Consider the following 14,579-nt stretch of genomic DNA (forward strand, 5'->3'; position numbering starts at 1 on the left):
CAACTAAGTGTTTTAATTGCCTGATTTGGGCTAGTGAGAACAGCCGTCACCTAAAACGATGGTTGATATCTTGAATTTTTATTGAGATTGCCATCAAAGTTGAAAGGAATATTAATTGTTTCCTGAAGATGAACCTTGATTCTGGTAACCTCTGACTTTCCTCTAGCTGTTATGTCAAAATGTCCCCTTGACCAACATTTTCCTTTAGAAAATATACTAAAAAGCGGCTAGATTTCCATGATTTTCTTTCTGGGGATTTTCATGGTCCATAGAGGAAGAATACTAACACTTTCGATGATTCCACACCCCTTTGTGGTGGAGATGGTATCTTCAAACTTTTGAAACCATACAGTGAGCCCTCATGGTCTGTTTCGAAGTATCTGCATTCATTATGTTTCTCCATTCATTATTCAGGTGTACTCCCCAGAGTAATGAAATATTCTGCTTTAAACACTTTGTGAGTTTTCCTTGAGCACCACCCACAAGCTAACAACTTTTACACAGAATGACCTGATTTGCATTCAATTTGCTGTGGCTTGTCATCCTTACCTGGATAGAATATTCTAACAACTCCATCAGGATAAAATGTCAACTACACACAAATCTCAAAGGGAAACTGCAATTAAATTTGCTCAGCACGATCATATTCCCCAGGGGAAATTGTTGATTAATTTTATTCACCCCATGGTCTTTCCTCAAGTGCCAAACTTCCCACTTTGAGCCCTGCAGATGGTAAGAACAGCCAGTTCATCAGTTTCTTGTCTTAGACTTCAAACTTTCAGTTCTCCTCAACATGTGAAGTATTTAGGAATAAATCCAGAGTAAACCTTCAACTTGGACTTTCAGTCTGACACGATTGTTTGCTGTTATTTATAGAGTGTCTTAAAAATAACAAAGGGATGGGTGGATGGGGAGGAAGAACAGGCACATACCTAAAACTGCAGAAAAGGAGGAAAAGGAAAGGGAGGAGGCTGGGTTGTGTCTTTGTTGGGAGTTGCTCCTCACACAGAAGATCGATGTGCAGCCAGTTTAATGTGAGAGTCTGAGTCAATTTGTCTGTCCGTCAAGGGATGTACAAGCCCTGGAGGCAGACACTGCCCACGCTGTGTGCTGTTTATACACAGAGTGGGGGGGTGACTCAGGAAACAGCAAGCAGGAGCTTCCCAGGGAAAAAGGCGAGGGGCGATCCCCAGTGTTCTATAGGAGGAAATGAGCCACGTGGGCGTGGGCCTCACGGAGACCACTTCCAGTCTAGGGGCCCTGAGGTGGGACCACCCACAGGAAATATGACATTTTACATTTACATTGAGGTATTTAGCTTATCAAGAATGACTGAGTACAATAAAGCCCAATGTCAGAGATTGACCAAGATTACAAGCAACAAATGGCAAGGAGTGAATGGTTCACAGCCGCACTTCCTATGACCCCAAAAAGGTATTTAAATTGTGTGTACTGTGAAGACTTACTACTGTATTTCAGAGTGTTTCAAGGAGGAGACATCTGAAAAGGAGGGCTTGTTGCAGGTGGCACAGAAAGACATGTAGGTAGCAGTTTAGCTTGCTAGCAGTAATGCCAACAGGGCTTCTGTCATGTGACCCTCATTCAGTAGGTTGTAGCATTCCCTGGAGAGTCTCCCTCTTCACAAAGACGTCCTTTTTGTGTGTGAGGGTTGTTCTGTCACAAATATGGAAAAACCTTGAGCCTCTCTTGAGGCGAATGGAGACAATATCAAAACTTTGTCATCCAGCCAGCTTTGTTCTTTAGTCTTGGCTTCATTGTGGGATGTTAAAAAGTACAGCCACTTGGGTCTGGGTTGGGTATTCATTACATTGTGTCCAACCTACTGTGTGCAAGCTTTTTTCTAGTTTTAGGATCAAAGCCTAATCTGTTTAAAGGGGAGCTGATTAGGAGACAGGAGAAGGACAAAAAGTAAGAAGATTTGAGGCTACACGTGTCCATGCTGCATCATAGTGGAGCTCCATGCGACTTGCTACCATACTTTAATCCTAAATGTTAATTGTAGATAGTTAATTGCAAGTTCTATGTACTCCTTGTAATAGTATTCTGTTGCTACAATTCATATATAAGAAACATATGCACTTTGTGTTTTGTAGTAAAAGGAAATTATTCGCCGCTTCGGTTCAGACTGAAATATCTATTTATACACATAAAATGTCCCAAGCTGATCAGCTCCATGATCAGTATCTGCTAAAATGAAGTTAATCAAAATCTGATTATTCCTTTACAAAACTGTCTTTCGTCCACATCGGCCTGCCGATGTTGCAGAGCTACTCTTCTTCATGACAGCCAGGCTCCAAGGTGCAGTTTCTCATTTTTAGCCAGCACAGACTGCACTTTCACCAGTTTAAATGACAAACAATTATGGAAATTTTGACATTTATTGTCCCAAAGAATCAATTCAAAAACATCCTTTGAATTTTGGCTTATGTTAATACCTACTTTCACTATGGCACTTGCTGTTGAGTAGAGTTAAAGTCAAACAACAATTAATTTGTTAGCAAATTACAATACAACAACTAAAAAGAAACAACTCCCATTCAAAGCTCACTGGTGTTGAAGTTATAGTTTCATTTCAGCTGTTTGCAAATGTTAACATGCTAACATGCTAAACTGAGGTACTGAACATATCATACATAGCAGTATTATCATCACCCTGACCTGTTAAATGACTTTTTGAAATATGTCTGAGTAAGTGCTGTCTTTGGCATAACCCCGCTTAATATCTGTCTCATAGATATTGGAAAATTGGTTTTCATCAGCCAATTTGGCAAGACATGGAAAAAACACACAAGCCTCAACAAAATCTTTTTTGGAAGGTGCCATGGTTGGTGGTTTGGCGGGAATTTGCCAGAGTTGTGCCTGAATCATCATCTCAAATTAAAGTTTGACAGCATGTTTGAGCTCAGCTAAAACTTTACAGAAGATGTTAATGAGTCAAAGAGGGGCAGACTGAATGTCTGCATTTAAGCAGTCAGTCATTGCCTCTCGTCACTTCAGATATCAGTGTTGCAACCTCAAAGGAGTCCTTTGCACATCTCTCTGCATTATGCGCTGTGTGTCTGTGTGTGTTCGGGGTGAGTGGTTCAGGGTGCCCTGCGGCGCCCCCTCGGCCTCCATCCAGTCACTGGGGTCCAAGGCCCTGCGGCGCTACTATCAGGCCAAGAAGCTGGAAGACAAAGGCAGGGACGGGGAGTTCAGCATGCGGAGGTGTCGATGTGGAGAACTCCTCCACCCTGAGGACAAGGCAGAGGACGTTCTGGAGGACAATGACTTTGTGGAGTTGGGTAAGGGTCTTCAACTCGTGTGCCTGCATGTGCAGATCACTGTAAGCTAAGTTTCGAAGAATAATAAGATTTTAATTTGTTTTCGGAGTCATTGCAGGAGAAAACTGCAGACATGACTCTTCTCTGCTGGCGATGGCAGTGTATCCTTTCACTCACTTTTACAGTCTAGAGACATATTTGATAAGACGCGGTCCTGTGGATTCCTTCTATGGGAATTTTTGTGTGAATTTTCAGTGATAGGAAATTATTTCTTTCTACAACATTCCATAGGTGTTTAATGTTCCTATATATAAATTAATTCTCATACATATGAGGACCCCGTACAGTCTCTTCGAGAAAACTCCTGAGTTCCCTTTTTTGGATGCTGAATCAGTGTTGGCAATCTTGATTAATACCAAATAGTCCAATCATAGCCTCCAACCTACCCAGTTTTTGGTCAGTTGCCCAGTTTTTGGATAAGGGTTTGTTGTCTGTCTGTCATTCTGTATGCACACATAAAATAATTAATAAAAGGTGATGGGTGGAGAGGGCTATGAACGCACATGCACACAGATGATTGCAAATATGCCTGCATCTACCAGGAGCCACTTACCTTAATAACATATTATAATATGCATATTTATCAGAAATTAATTGGTTTATGCTGGTGCTGGAATTGAATTTGGTCCCTTCTCTCCTGTTTGTTCTCTAGTGGAATGCATGTTACACATTTATGAGAAAAAGTTATATGGCAAACATTTATCACAAAGCCACAAAGCTAGGATTTTGAAAGCAAATAAGATTTTGAAAAGACATTTTCAGCATAGTTGTGACAAACTGAAATGACATTTGGTTTTGGTTAATTAATCTCTGGGAAACCACTTAAATAGCACAAAAATAGACTTAATAAATTATTACAAGCTGCTGAAAACCTGCCCCAACAAATAACAAGACTAAGCGTCTACAGTCATGTCAGCGTCAGTCTTACTTATCACAGTGGTGTTTGCTGTGCTTTGAGCTAACTGCCATGTTAGCATAAACACAAATGATAGCTGAGGCTGATGGGAATGTGATTAGTTCTGCAGGTATTAAAATTACATTTTTGGTGGTGGCACTAGATTAAATGTTTCATTGGATAAGTGAAAACTTCAATCTTCTGGGGGTGCCAGAGGGAAAAATAGGGGTTCACCAAAATCATTAAGATCTATCCATGAGCATCTCAATCTCAGAACCGATCAGCTACTGTCTGGAGATGACTTGAGGCATGAAGCAACAGCTAATGTTTCAGGACTTCCGATGTAGTCAGGGTATATCTAATAGATATCCAGACAAGACTTCCTTTTCAGTGCACCAGTCATTGCTTAGTCAGATTGTAAATTGATACACTTTCTGATGACATTTTGGCTAATGTCTATAAGCAGATATCTGCATGCAATGCAGATAAATGTAAAAAAGCAAATAAAAAGCTAAATAGTTGTCAGATGGTAGCCCATGGGCTCTGAGATTGCAATGTGTCTGGCCTCTCTTGCTCATGTGACCTGTTTACGTGCAGCCAACCAAAGCTCACTCAATGGGATTGGCTGTGATTGGTCAATACTATTTGGACTACAAGCAGACACCAAATGGAAGCCATTAATGCCAGAATCTTGTCCTTTAATCCATTCAAAGCTATGGATGGTGCCTATTGCCATGTTAGAAAACTAACAAATCCTTAACCTGCTACAACCAGACAAAACTCTTATGAAGAGCCCAAGGAGGTGGGTGTGTTGCTCTCATTTACAGTGTCAGACATTGTCATTTAAAAAATGACCACATCTGAAAGCAGTTAGCCTGTTCAGCTAACTGCTTCTTCATGTTGGTTTCTGCTACCAGTACATTCCCCTGGATGGCAACAGTCTCACCACAGCTGATCTTGTCAAATTGGGTCAAGGCTTGTTCAAAATAAAGGTGAGAAAAGTCACCCACACTGTATAAAGTGAGAGACAAAGTGGAGACAAACACGCTGATGTTTGTTGTTTGGTTTCCATCCAGTTAACCCCTGAGGCAGAGGAGAGAGTCAGAAAGGGAAGAGAGGTTATTGACACTATTATTTGAGAAGACAGAGGTATGGTGTTCCTCCTCATTTGCTACAATTGAAACATACAGGGCTCATTTCAGGTATTTCAACAGTGTGTATTCTTTTTCACTGCAGTTGTGTATGGAGTCAACACTGGTTTTGGGAAGTTTGCCCGTACACTCATACCAAAAGAACAACTGGTGTAAGTGAACTGTAAATTAACCACAGTTATCAACAGGCTAGAAGAAAACCACACATCCAAACAGCACCTGATTCAACATACAGTTTTTCCCTGAGGGGTTTTTGCATTCCAGTCTCATCAATGATCCGATGCTTGTGTAAGTGTTCCGCCTGGGACACAGAGCCTGTCTCCACCGCAGCTCTGAGGTGCCTGACGGCTACCTCAGGACTGCAGCAGCTCACAGGCGTGTAGCCATGTCTTTCTACATTGAGTTTGCTTTTGATGATGGCAATCAAAAATGTAATTTTTCATTTCAATTCACTCTAAATATCATTAATATCTAGTTTGGACAGAAAAAGGCGAAGAGGCATGAGTTTAATTGTTAAAAAAAAACAAAAAAAACAAGTATATATATATATATATACTTGTTTTCATGCCTGTGACATTTTCTACAGATGTTGACACTGAAGCCATAGTGAAAGGTGTCAGTTGTGTAATGTTGCCGGTGTGATGTCAATGTGACAATCATCAGATCATTTCAATGTTTATTTTTGCGCATGTGATATGGACAAAAATAGACAACACGTTGAATCTTAAGATGACGTGCCTGGAGCCGCACTGCTCTGTGGGCTGTGTGTACATCAAAATGAAAAGCAAAAAGTTCCAGCCTGCACTTTTCTCCACTTACAGGCAGTTGCAGGAAAATGTGGTCCGCTCTGTTTGTGCTGGTGAGTTCACACACTTGTTTGATATACAGTTAAAGGAAAATATTTCAACACTTCAGTAAATGACTTGAGAGCATGTGCAACGTGAGCAGCTGTGATTGTAGTGTCACCAGACAGTCAGCAGCCATTGTGTGTGTGTGTGTGTGTGTGTGTGTGTGTGTGTGTGTGTGTGTGTGTGTGTGTGTGTGTGTGTGTGTGTGTGTGTGTGTGTGTGTGTGTGTGTGTGTGAAGGAGTGGGTGCCCCATTGAGTGTAGAGAGGACACGCATGCTGCTGGTTCTTAGAATCAATGTCCTTGCCAAAGGCCACAGCGGCATTTCCATGGAAACCCTCGATGCTATGATCAAGGCCTTCAATGGTATACCACTTTTCTATTTTACTCTATGTCATACTATTCTATTCTTTTCCAGTTTTATAAAAAAAAAAAATCTTGAAATCTAGATTTCTTGTGGGGCTTTCAGCTGCATCTCATGGCTTTCATTAGCAGACAGTTTGCTCAGTAATAAAGAGAAGTATTTATGAATGTGTAAATATTTCATATTAAGTGTTTCATTATAACAAATAGAATACATTTACATACATACAATTACCTAGAGTCGATTCAATGGATGGATTACAAATCATTGTAAATCATATTAAATAAAAGGGTGTTTTGTATGATTACATCTGTGTGTGTGTGTGTGTGTGTGTGTGTGTGTGTGTGTGTGTGTGTGTGTGTGTGTGTTTTCCAGCATCATGTTTGTCCTGGGTACCAGAAAAGGGCACTGTGGGAGCGAGTGGAGACTTGGCCCCCCTGGCTCACCTCAGCCTGGGCCTGATGGGGGAGGGCAGGATGTGGTCACCGCAGAGCGGCTGGGCTGATGCCAAAGCTGTGGGTTTCCTTAAAGACAGCCAAGATGTTTTTTGCACCACTTACTGCATCTACTGTATAAATTGTAACGAGTGGCTTGATCAGTGGCCAACACTAAGACGTGTGAGCGTTTACCAGAAGAACATGGCTACATGCGCTGCTGTACCATAATGCTGAAGATGCACTCATCTGCTTATACAGTGCTGACAAAGGCAGTGCTAGTGATGTGCTAGAATCAGAATTCCCTCTGGTGTCTAAGGGGCATAAAGATGTTTGTAGAGGCAAACCTGTTGGGATGGTCTTCAAATGCTTCCATCTTTGATAAAAAGTGCAGCACACACCTACAGTAGTTACAAAGATTTGCAGGTGCATGACAAAGCGCCAAAATGACCTGTGGAACCTTCGCGCTCACCGTAAGAGACGTGTGCACCAAGGACACTGTGTCAGCATCCATTTTCTATATCCATATCCGTTTCGGGTTTGGGGGGGGTGCTGGAGCCTATCCCAGCCATCAACAGGCGTCCAGGTACACCCTGCAGGGCACAAACACACAACCATCCACACTCACACCTAGGGGCAATTTAGAGTCACCAATTAACCTAATGAGCATGTTTTTGGTCTGTGGGAGGAAGCCGGAGTGCCCGGAGAGAACCCACGCATGCACGGGAAGAACATGCAAACTTCACACAGAAAGGCCCGACCCAGGAATCAAACCGGCAACCTTGTTGCTGTGAGGCACGCGCACTACCTGCTGCGCCACCGTGCAGCCCTACTGTGTCAACACAATAATCAATTGAGTTAGGAATTCTATTGGTTAATATGCTATTCATTTTTTGGTCTGGATACTCTGTAATTATTTTCCAGCAGGTAAATTGTCAAGCTGGCAAGTTATAGAGGAAGATAGCAAGTTGTTTTCTTAATGACTTTATCAGCCATTAATTGTCATTCATCACTGATAAACCTGTTTTATGACTTTGTTGGGTGTTATTTGTGCAGGTGTTGGAAGGCCATGGCCTCAAACCTCTTGTGCTGAAACCAAAGGAGGTACGAAGCTTTATTCTTAAAGGAAAACTACTGTTTATTAAAACAGGATTTTATGTCTGCTCTCCAAAGTAAGGAATGATCTGAGATCTCAGTTTTTAACAAAAAGTCATTTTCCTGTAATGCAAATTTACACGTGTGTATATTTAAATCTCAGTTGATCATTACTTTGGTCATTCTGTTTTTTGAACAGGGACTCAGTCTGATCAATGGGACTCAGCTGATATCATCTTTGGGGGCGGAGGCTGTGGAGAGGGCTCTGAGTGTGGCCAGACAAGCTGACATCATCGCAGCCTTGACTTTGGAAGCGCTGAAAGGCACCACAAAGGCCTTCGACAGCGATACCTATAGACAACTTTTAATTCCACGAGTGTTCAGTGGAAGACAGCGTCCCTGAATCCGTTCATTCAGAGCTACATGGCACTGTAGTCCTCATCACCCAACGTCATGGACATGGTTAATGCTGTTTGTGAGCCAAGGAGTAAGAGATGTGAATGTATGGGTGTTGTTGAATGCTGAAAAAGAATTGTTTTATCTGTGTTAAAGTGACAAGGTGTTCAAATCTGCAGAGCAGTACACCTTCTGATGCATTTAGCTTAGAATATGTGCCGATAACTTTATGTTTCAGGCTTTCGGAGAGTCAGCAGAACCTCTATTAAGAGGTTAGTGGAAAGGATTGCCTTCTATTGTGGAGGTTAGGTAATTTTAGCATTACATGTGTTGGTCAGTATGCGCAATACCAGGACCCTGAAACTGAAGCAGCTAAATGGATTTCAACCATCATTCCTTTAGTCATTTACACCTGTGCTTTTCTACTGTCACACATGAAGCCATAATACCTGGATTTTTACATGACACTGAGCTGACTGTAAGCAACTGGCAAAGACCATATTCTCACATTAAGACAGTTGCCCCCGCGATCCAACCCCGGATAAGCGGTTGAAGATGAGATGAGATGAAGACAGATATCCATGCATTTCCATGACAGTGCTCTGTGCAGCTTTGAGGGTGTTGTTTCTTCTTCTGTTACAGATGTTGTCATGTAAATTACTGTCTTCTATTATACTGTGTGTTGCAGAATTCACTGCTTGTGCACATGACCTCCCTGTAGACCATACAGCTGGAGTAATGAACATAATCGCTGTGTTGCAGCTGTCCATGCACTGAGACCTTTCCCCGGTCAGATGGCAGTGGCTGAGAGGTTGCGCTCTCTGTTAGACTCTGATGTCTTCCCTTCTCAGATCTCAGGTAGGGCACACAGAGTACAGGCACTAAATGTCATACATGGCATTTCATCTTTTAAACCATGGCTTGTGTAATCACGTCATTTGGGAGCTTCCTCTCTCTGATTTCCATATGATGTTCTTCCTGTAGAGAGTCATCGATCATGTAACCGTGTTCAGGATGCCTACACGCTGCGCTGTATCCCACAGGTAAAGTGTATTTTTCTGTGTTAATAATAATATACACATGGAAAGTTTCATGATGTTGTTTCATTTCTACAAGAAGTGTTGAGCTCCACGGCTGTGTCTCTGGTTGTTGCAGGTGCATGGAGTGGTGAATGACACCATCGCTTTTGTCCACAATGTGATTTCCACTGAGCTGAACAGTGCCACAGACAACCCAGTATCCTACAGAAACAGCACCTCATCCTCCCCACATTGTGTTTAGAAGAGCCGAATGTGCCAGTTTAGGTTGTGTCTAGCATGCAGTCTTTCGTGTGTTTTTATAGTTGCAATTAAAATGGCAATTAATCAGTTGATAAGGTAAGATCATTGAAGATTAGGATTATTGAAGGACACGTGATCTTGAGAATTGGAAATTACAGCACCTCCATGGCACCTCTGACTGGTTTCTGACATTTTATAATTAAAACAATTATCTGTCAATTAACTGAGAAAATAACTGGCTGATTAATCAATAATGAAAATAATCATTCGTTGCAAACCCTAGATGATTTTTAAAGTCCATTTCATTTAAGATTTTATATTTAGCATTTTTGTTAGATTGTGGTTTTGTGCTGTATTTTGTTACATTTGTCAGTGTGAAGCTACTGCCAGCAGCCAGTTAGCTTAGCTTAACACAAAGACTAAAGATGGAGAGGTAGCTGGCCTGGCTCTGTCCAAAATGAACAAAACTGATTACAAACAAAAGGATTATCTCTGTTCCATAAACACTGGAATCATTTGAAGGGAGTCTTTAATCCCATAAAAGTTCCACAGACAAGTGCTTTAACTTTTCCTTTGTAAACATAGATGACAGTCAGTTAAAACCCCTTTAAGGATAATGTAAGTATTGATTTATAGGAGTAGAATATTTATTATTCCTCACATATTTCAGTATTTGAGGTATGTAACTTAGATTCTACAGAGTGGAATACTCCACAGATTGTGATGTGAATGTTGCACCACAAGGTGACAGTGTTTCACAAACCACAGACTGGAGCCTTATCAACCCTCAACTTATCTCTAGCTGGTATTTGCAGAAACTCTGGAAACAATATCTGGTGGGAATTTCCATGGAGAATATCCAGCCAAGGTAAAGTCACACTGCACTAACTAATGAGATCCCTGTGAGATTTATTGACCTGTATCCTCTTGTATCCCTCCGTCTCCTCCTGGTCTGTGTCAGTGATGGTGTTTAGGTTGGCAGTCAGTGAGTGGAGAGGACATACATAAGAGTCAGCAGCTAAATACTCATAAATTGTCTTTGTCTGGCAATGTTTCATATCCTGCTGGCAGCTTTGGCAGGACACCAAGTGCAATTTCAGCTAATGGTAGTAGAAAAGGCTGGTAAAAGTTCAAAACGTCACTTCTGGGCATCAGATGACTGCCACCCCCTTCCACTTTGGCTTGTCATATCTTAAGTAAATGTTGAGATTTAACATTGGGTATGACTTTTGCCGCTTCGTGCTGTTCCAGGCCCTTGACTATCTGGCCATAGGGGTACACGAGCTGGCCAGTATAAGTGAGAGAAGGATTGAGAGGTTGGTGAACCCCACCCTCAGTGAACTGCCTGCCTTCCTCGTCCAGGATGGAGGCTTGAACTGTGGCTTCATGATTGCACACTGCACTGCCGCCGCCTTAGGTGTGTCTGTTTGTATTTCGAGACGATATTTCTATTATCATGAAAAACCTCAATCTGATTTTAGCCAAATTTTACTGTTTTGAAAATCTGTACTGATAATTTTGCATTTTAGAGTATTTTATATATTCCAATTCAATTGTCTTACAGTAAATGTTAATAATTCTAAACGACTGTCAACGCTTTCACAAACATAGCCTCATTGCTTCAGATCTTTAGTGTGGCTATATGAGGACATATAGTGTTACAAATAGTTTTCTTAGCGCACATTGACCTATGGCAAAGCTAAACCTTTATATTGAAGGACTCATACCTGGAAAGGCAAATGGAGAGTATATGAAAGAAATTTTCCTCAGATATTATGTGTAATGACTGAAGGGAAGAAGCAAGGTGTCCCTTCATGTGGCTCAGTTCCAAGCTCCCCCTGCTGGAGCCCTCTGGTAAAGACTATGTATTCTTACTGCTGGTCTTCGAATGAAATTTGGATAATAAAACACAGGAAAACCTAAAAGAACTGTACTACAAAGAAGGATGTATGTGACGGTAACCATTACAACCATGAACTATCAGAAAATGCTAAATATAAGGCCATTAAATGTTAGTCTATTGCTTGATTTGACTTGCTGACAATGCATATTTGGAGGTTGCATGTTTTGAGCCTACAGCCATGCAGCTCTGTGAGGCTGTCATGGCACAGCGGTGCTTTGAGCTACATGCTAACGTGTGCCGACATGCTCAAATGACAGCGCTGATGTTTAGTGGGTGTAAAGTTTGCCATCTTACTATCTTACTTTAGTGTGTTAGCATGCTAGCATTAGCTAATTAGCACCAAACACAAAGTACAGCTGAGGCTCATGGGATTGTCAGTACTTTTGCAGGTATTTGGCCATAAACCAAAGTATTGGACACACTCATGGCACATGGTTGCCAGAAGGACAGTGAAAGGATCACCAAAGTGATTTCTGTGAATGTCTGAACCAATTCCATGGCAATCCATCCAATATTTGTTGAGGTATTTCACTTTAAATCACAAAGTGAACCTCATGGCGGAGCTAGACGACAAGTCAGAGGATTAGCAAAGTCAGTAGGGTTCATTTTCTGGGGACAATTAAGGTATCATGGCAATCCATCCAATACCGTTTCAACCTGGACCAAAGTTGTGGACCAGCTGACAGACTGAACATGGTAAATGTTTGTTGAGTCCTAACTGTCCCAACCATCCATTTCTACAGTGTCAGAGAACAAGACTCTGTGCCACCCGTCCTCCGTTGACTCCCTGTCCACCAGTGCAGCAACAGAGGACCATGTCTCTATGGGCGGATGGGCCGCTCGCAAAGCCCTGAAAGTAGTGGAGCACGTGGAGCAAGGTGACACGCCGCTATCACAGATAAACAGTTTGTTCCTGTGGTAACACATTAACCCGCGTCTCTGTCCTGCAGTCCTGGCCATAGAACTGCTGGCCGCCTGCCAGGCTCTGGAGTTTCTGTGTCCCCTGAGGACCACAACTCCTCTGGAGAAGGTCTATGAGCTGCTGCGCACCGTGGTCAGGTCAGACGCGCCTCACTGCACCTTCACTGCACTTGATTGAATGGAAAGTGGATCCTATTTGTTTGGTTTTCTAGTGTTCCTGTCATGTGGCGCTGAAGAAACCCAGTTTTGCCCTCCTGTATACTGAACACTATATATGGAGAGAATGACTTAAATTCTCTGCCCTGTATGAACAGCTAACACTGTCACATTTCTGAGGGGAGGGGTTGCATCGGTGTGAAAGTGCTGCTAAAGGTTCAGCTGAGAAAACAAATTATGAACTACAAAGTCCAGTTTGGGTAACACTGTACATCCATGACTTTGAAGCCTTATCAGACATCAAAACTCTGCACAGTTAGCAAAGTTAGCATGCAGAAATAATTTGGATTTTGTCTCAACAGTGGAATTAGTATAGTGCGACACAGTATGGTGTCCTTGGAGGAATGTGGGCTGTTTGATTGGCCAACATAGTGTAGTGCATGGTTTTTCCAGAGCACGCTGAATGCCACAATCAGTTGGAGAGTAGTTTAAGTAGATTAGGCAGCAAAGCTCACAGGTCCCTCTTATCAGAAATACAGTATCAAGATCTATTATTTTAAATGTCCAGAGTGCTATAAGCATGTCCTTGCTATCTTCGTCTCTCCAGTCCTTGGGACAGAGACCGTGTCATGAGTCCTGACATAGAAGCTGCTCACACACTCATCAGACAGCAAAAGGCAAGTCTGCCCCACATATACACAACTAACATTTTGCTGGAGAGGTGTAATGACATCATGTCGTTTGTGTGTTGTTTTGTGCTCTCAGGTCTGGAGGACAGCTCAGCCATACATGGACCAATACAGGAAGGCGCTGCAGGCATGAATGTGAACATGTGTTTTGTTTTTTCAGGACTCATACGATTATCAGTAATCAAGGACAGAGATGATGATATAGATTTGCAGTAAAAAATTAAATCTTAGTGTCAAAATTTAGAATAACCAGTGGTGGAATGTAACTAAGTACATTTACTCAAGTACAATTTGGAGATTTTACTTGAGTATTTACATTTTCTGCTACTTTATACTCCACACATATTGTACTCTTTACTACACTGATTAACTTTAGTTACTAGCTGCTTTGCAGATTCAGATAATTGACATAAAATATCAGCTAAATCAACTGATAAATGTTGTATTACTATAGGTTAAGCTTCCCAGCAGGAGGCCATACGACGTAATTAAAATGAGCCAAACATTTACCAGCTGCAACATTAAAGTGATGAACACATGAATGCACCATTAGAACCATTAGAATCCAGTAATATATTCATCTGAAATGGACCATTCTGCACAAGTATTTTCTGTTAGGTAACATTTTGCATGAAGGACCTTTACTTGTAATAGAGTATTTTTATACTGTTATAGATCTGAATATAGATCTTTATAGATCTTACATTTATACAAAATAGCTCTCCAAAGACTTACAAAATGAATAAGGTAAAAGTAAATTAAACAAATTAAAACTTATAAAGCTTAGTATTGTAGTTGTAGTTGGCCCAGCTTTCAGTAATACTACTTCATGCTTGCACTCACTGCAGATGAAAATTAAGCTAGTCTGGAGAAAGGTTTTCAGCATTTAAGGACATACATATGCATTTCTGCGGTGGTCACCTGTGATGTTTAAAAATAAAACTGATCTCTGATCATAAAAAATGTGGTGTTTTTATCATTTCCTGATAAAAATCTAACAAATTTCAAACTATTATTTTTCATTGATGTGGCTAGTTATGTTGAGTTATGCTTGTCATCATAGAAGTAGACCACAAGATTGTGGTGTTGTATGACTTCATTGAT

At 41.3% G+C, this 14,579-nt stretch overlaps 1 pseudogene; it reads left to right on the forward strand.

The window, feature by feature from the left end:
• The first annotated feature begins 1,070 nt into the window (after positions 1–1,070).
• On the forward strand, positions 1,071–13,608 carry LOC139350930 (histidine ammonia-lyase-like; annotated as a pseudogene).
• Positions 13,609–14,579: the final 971 nt, after the last annotated feature.

This window comes from Chaetodon trifascialis, chromosome 22 (assembly GCF_039877785.1).
Source record: "Chaetodon trifascialis isolate fChaTrf1 chromosome 22, fChaTrf1.hap1, whole genome shotgun sequence".
NCBI classification, from domain to species: Eukaryota; Metazoa; Chordata; class Actinopteri; order Chaetodontiformes; family Chaetodontidae; genus Chaetodon; species Chaetodon trifascialis.